We start from the raw sequence: 6,039 nt of genomic DNA on the forward strand, positions 1-6,039 counted from the left end.
CTATTTATTTCTATCCCAAATAAATGTTTTATTCCATCTGAACTACTGAATAACTAGGCCCAAATTATCTTCTGAAGTTCTCAGTTTTTCTTAAAATAGGCATGGGTATATTAACCAAGATCAATGATAACTACGAGAAGCTCTTATAATGGCTGCTGAGTCATGCTGAAATCTCTTTCAGATAAGAAATTCTGTGAATCTGTGATCAAAAATCAAGTCTTTGAGAATCTAGAGGTGATGAAACAATACAAATACTGACTCCAAATTGCTCCCAAACAACACTAATAACACAGTGGACTTTATGTTGTCTACCAAAGCTTGGTGGCCAGGAGAAGGAAATTACAGAACCCATTAGACACCTTTAGCTTTCCATCTTGTGTGTATGCTGCCAAAAAAAAAAAAAAAAAACTCATAATCACTTCCAGTTGAGAAAATCTCTTCAATCAACCAATTAGGAAAGTTGTATGGGAGATACTGACTACAGCAGGAAAGTCCTTAAAATGCTCAATATAGCTAAATACAGTATTTTGAAGTTTAACATTTTTCATTTTCTAATCAACAGAAGTTCCTGACCTATTCTCTATCAAGGGCCCCTTTAATAGTCTAGCGAATTCTATGAACCTGGCCTCAGAATATTTTTAAAAGCAGAAAACAAAACATATAAGGTTGCAAAAGAAATTAATTATATTAAAATACTTTTTTAAAAACTAATTTTTTTTAAGTTCACAAATCTCTACTTAGCAATTAATGACAATATTTTGTCCAGTTCTGATATAACAACTGTGCTTACATTTTTATAGCAATTTATGATTTTTGAAGTATTTTAATATTTTAAACTTGTATTCTTTATGTAATGAATTAGATTGAATAGGCATCATCATCATTCTCCATTTTACAGAAGAGGAAAGTTTCTAAGAAAGAAAATGCCATAGCCAAAATCACGCAACTAATTTGGGGTAGAATAGGAGCTAGAAGCCAGATCTCTGGAGTTATCAAAACCTGAGTTCAAATCCAATCTCAGTCACTTATTAGCTACATGAACTGAAGTCATTTAACTTCTGTTTACTTCAGTTTCCTCAACTGAAATGGGATTAATAATAGTAACTACTTTATACATTTATGTGAGGATAAAAGGAGATAATATTTGTGAAGTGTCTAGCACATAGTAGATGCTTAATAAATGCTTGTTTCTTTTCTTCATTACTTCATTCTTCTGCTTTTCATGTGTCAGTGTAGGCTTGTGGTAAAACTGTATTAAACTATATTCACATCAATAAAACACAGTTTTAGCAAAACCCAGAGCATCTATTAGAGGAGGACACATCTTTCTTACAAATCCATACTTAGATTTTTACATTAAAACTAGCAATGTAAATATGGGGTGGGGGAGAGAGGAAAAGGGACATTTTACTTAAATGAGCTTGGTTTGCTTTAAAGTTATAAAACCTATAACTGAAGACTAAAACCATAAAACTCCAACACAACAGCCAATAGGTACTAAAATTATCTTTAGTCAATAGTTTTTAAAGGTTAATTTTAAATTAAATTATGTTCATGAATCCCTTCCAGCTTAATGCTAGAAGAACTGGCTTATAAGAAATCAAATGAATGACCCTGGTTTCTTCTGGGGATGAAAACAATGTTCAAAGCAATAAATTCTTGTGTGTGTGTGTGTGTGTGTGTGTGTGTGTGTGTGTGTGAATGATCAAAATCAGTATGTTCCTCAGAGCAGAAATTTAAAAAAGATTTCTAGGATTCCTGCTGGTTTTTAACAGAAATACGAAATTATACATTATGTTAGATCATAACCAAGCCTATACACAATACAACGGAGGGAACAGGCCCTTTAAAACAGAATTTCAAAGGAAAAAAGAACCTAGGCTATGGAGCAGGTGGTACTTTAAGCTATGCAAGACTAGGGAATATTGCTAAACAGTAGCACTTGCTGCAGAGAAACAGAGGTGAGAGATTTAAATGCTTCTAGTGCAGCACAGGCACTGAAATCATTATCCTGACCTTGCTACTGGCAAGTAAAGTATCCAGAATATACCCGACTTCTCCTTTCAGAATTCTAGGGACAATCCTGAAGCATTGAGTTGTTTCTCTAAGACAAGTATTCATAAGATCTCAATAATTCTATTACTATCAATTAATATCAATTAGTCAGCTAGACAATTAACTTTTACTATTTATCAAAGTAGTATGATAAAAATAGATCATATATTAACATTCCCCCCCAAACCAGGAGAATACTATCCCACAAGTATATAAAGAATTCAGGGGAAAGTGTGTCTAAAGCTTAGAAAACACATGTGACAAAGGATAACTCATTGCTCTGGTTTCCTGCAAATCCATTTCTTCCATTAATGGAATGCTCATGAATCTTCTCCTAGATATAATTTATATTTCTTCTGAACATCTTGTAAAGTCATGGAGTTGCATACTTATTTTCTCCTTGATTCCCAATGTAAATGCTGCAGTTAGCCACTGAAGTTGCAGGGAATCAATCTCTATTGTCAATGTGAAGCCCCATGTTATCTGACCTTTAAATATTCATAAAGTCACCCTCTAATCAATTCCTTTCCCCCATGCAATTAATTCATAAGGGATTAATTGCTTCTACCACAAAGATAATCCACTAGTAGAATATTCAATTCCAAACTGACTTTCTTTGTTTATACAAGTAAGTATAGTAATAAGGAAAAAAGAATAAAAAATCAGCAATAAGAAAATAAAACTATCACTTTTTGCAGGCAATATGATGGTATCTTTAAAGACTCCTAGTGACTCCAGTAAAGTAACTAGTTGAAATAATTTGTAACTTAAGAAATTCTGTAAGATATAAAATTTAATTTTTGTTCAGTTAAAAAATAATTGGCAGCTAAAATAGTTAAAAAGGAATTTATTGTCCTTCATTTGTATTCATTCTATATATTCTTTCACTCCCATGATAGGCTTAATGTGTATAGCATTTATTCACTTCACTGTATTCTGTGCTGTTAGATTGCCATGATTTTGCCTGATTTTTAGTTTGAATAATGAATAATTAACTTAAATAATGACCTCATTGCTCAGGTCCCACTTTCCTAAAGAATTCATAATCATTGCATTACTCTATACCTTATAAATTTCCTAGGTCAAATATTAAAATATATATTCTGCCACAGTTTCCCTAATTGTCCTACTTCAGTTTCCCTAATGGTCCCTCAATTTCCCTAAATTATTCTGCCTCAGTTTCCTTAATTGTTCTGCCTCAATCCCCTTAGTTGCAACCCCTCTTCCCCTCTGATTCATTAAGACTGGTATAACTCAGAAGCTATAAATTGTCAATGTATAAATTCAAAAAGGGGGTGTCCAGACTTTCTGTCTCTAGACAGACACTTTCTTCCCTTCCAGTTAGTAAGAATTGATGGTTCCTGCCTAGAGATTCCCATTCACCAGAGTTTGGACTCCACCCCTCTGCCTTTGTTTAGCTACTGTGTATAAATATGTCATTGAGAATTTGCATTGGCTGCTGGATGCTGGATTCTTGGAGATGAGAGTCTCATTCAGCTCTGGGACCAAATCATGGATCCATTTGGTCCCAGTAAATCTCTCCCTTTCAAATAAATTATTAAAAAAATCTCTATCTTGCCTCAGTTTCTCCGGCATTACATATCATTTGCTATTTTTCTGTGGCTGATTCAAAATAAGAATATCCGTTCTCAAAGGTCCAGTTACATCATTGATGGTGATAGCTTCATTCAGTCTAGAATGGATCAATTTCATTTAATGTGTTTCCTCTAATATCACTTATCTGAACTTTGATGATCTCTTGCAATTTTATCACTACTATGATTTATCTGTTTAGAACAGCATTGTTTCACCAGTTGGTAGTACTGGTAAAATAATAGTAACAGTAGTAAAGTTTTTGGAAGGCTTTTATTTGATGCCCTAAATCAATGATAGCACTTGCCTCAAGAGCCAAATATTCTGACACCATTCAATGGAACACAGTCTAATCCAAAACTTCTTAAACTGTGGGTCATGATCTCATCTAGGGTTACGTAACTGAAGTGGGAATTGTGAAATTTTGATTTATTATCAATAAATGTTTGATTTTTATACCTATTTTATATGCCTATATATCCAGGTAGTGTAAAAATTTCTCAGGTAAAAATGGGGGCATAAGTGGAAAAGATTTAAGAAGCCCTTGTCTAACCTAATTACTGATACAGTTATTAGATGAAAACACCTCTATAGAATCAATTCAAAGCATTATACTATATATAAACGCTTTAATTTATAAGGAGTAAAAAGCATGGAATGAAATGAAGTGATAATAAACAGAAAGTGCATTACAATGAAGACTTTTACATTTTTGCAATGGAGAGAGTAGGGTAGCAGAGGAAAGAAAGCCGATCTGTTAATAAAATAAAATTCCAATTGAAAAAAAACAAAATAAAACAAAAATAAAGAATGATTGAAGAGTAGATCATGATCTGCTGGGATATCTGCTGCCTATCATGGGAGTGAAAGAATATATAGAATGAATACAAATGAATGACAATAAATTCCTTTTTAACTATTTTAGCTGCACATTATTTTTTAACTGAACAAAAATTAAATTTTATATCTTACAGAATTTCTTAAGTTACAAATTATTTCAACTAGTTACTTTACTGGAGTCACTAGGAGTCTTTAAAGATACCATCATATTGCCTGCAAAAAGTGGTAGTTTTATTTTCTTATTGCTAATTTTTTTATTCTTTTTTCCTTATTACTATACTTAACATTTCTAATATAATGGTGAATAATAGTGATGATAATGGATACCTTTACTTTACCAGATCTTCTAGGGAAGGTTTCTAGCTTATTCCCAACACAGATAATTCTTGTTGATGAGGTAGATAGATATTACTTATTACTAAAGGAAAAATCCATTAATTTCTTTGCTTTCTAGTATTTTTCATAGAAATGAGTGTGCATTTTGTCAAAAGCTTTTTCTGAATCTATTGAAATAATCATATGGTTTTTGGGTTTTGTTATTGATATGGTAAATTATGCTGATAGTTTTCCTAATATTGAACCAGCCCTGCATTCCTGATACAAATCTCACCTGATTTTTGTGATGTATGATCTTTGTGATATATTGCTATAATCTCCTTGCTAGTATTCTATTTTAAATTTTTGCATCAATATTCATTAGAGAAATTGATCTATAGTTTTTTTTTCCCTTTTATTCTTCCTAGTTGAGGTATCAGCACCATATTTATATTATAAAAGGAATTTACTAGGACTCCTTTGTCTGTTTTTCCAAATAATTTGTATAGTATTGAAATTAATGATCTTTAAATGTTTGGTAGAATTCACTTGTGAATCCATCATGCCCCAGGGATTTTTTTCTTAGAGAACTCACTGATAGCTTGTTCAATTTCTTTTTCCAAAATGAGTCTACTTATTCTATTTCCTCTTCAGCTGATCTAGGAAATTTATATTTTTTGTAAATATTCTTCCATTTTCCTTAGATTGTTAGATTTGCTAGCATATAAATGAACAAAATAACTTCTATAATTACTTTAATTTCATCTTCACTGGTGGTAAATTCATCATATAAGGATATTTAGTTTCTATGTCGTCATTTTCCCTAGCTATCCCCCCTGCTAATTTTAACAATATACAATGGAACTCATTTTTTCAAATAATTGAACCAACCAATGCTTGCAGAATCTTCTTTCCCACCCATTTCTACCATCTACTCCATTTTTCTCTACTGCCTTAAATAAACTTGAAGCTTTTATCTGAATAGATGCTAATAGTAGTAAGTTTTTTTAATTGTAATCTTTAATCTACATAGTTAAAATATCTTTTTTCATTGTATTTGATTGCAAACCACAAAAAACTGATTTTACTTTTTCTTTTATTTTGTTTGAGCATTTTATAATATTTTGCACATAAATCCAGGATATCTCATCCTATTTCATGACTAAGATAAGGATTTACAAATTATTGGATAAATAAGATTTAAAACTCAGGTCTCTTGATTATCAATTAACGTGT

Source organism: Antechinus flavipes, chromosome 4 (assembly GCF_016432865.1).
Source record: "Antechinus flavipes isolate AdamAnt ecotype Samford, QLD, Australia chromosome 4, AdamAnt_v2, whole genome shotgun sequence".
Lineage (NCBI taxonomy): Eukaryota > Metazoa > Chordata > Mammalia > Dasyuromorphia > Dasyuridae > Antechinus > Antechinus flavipes.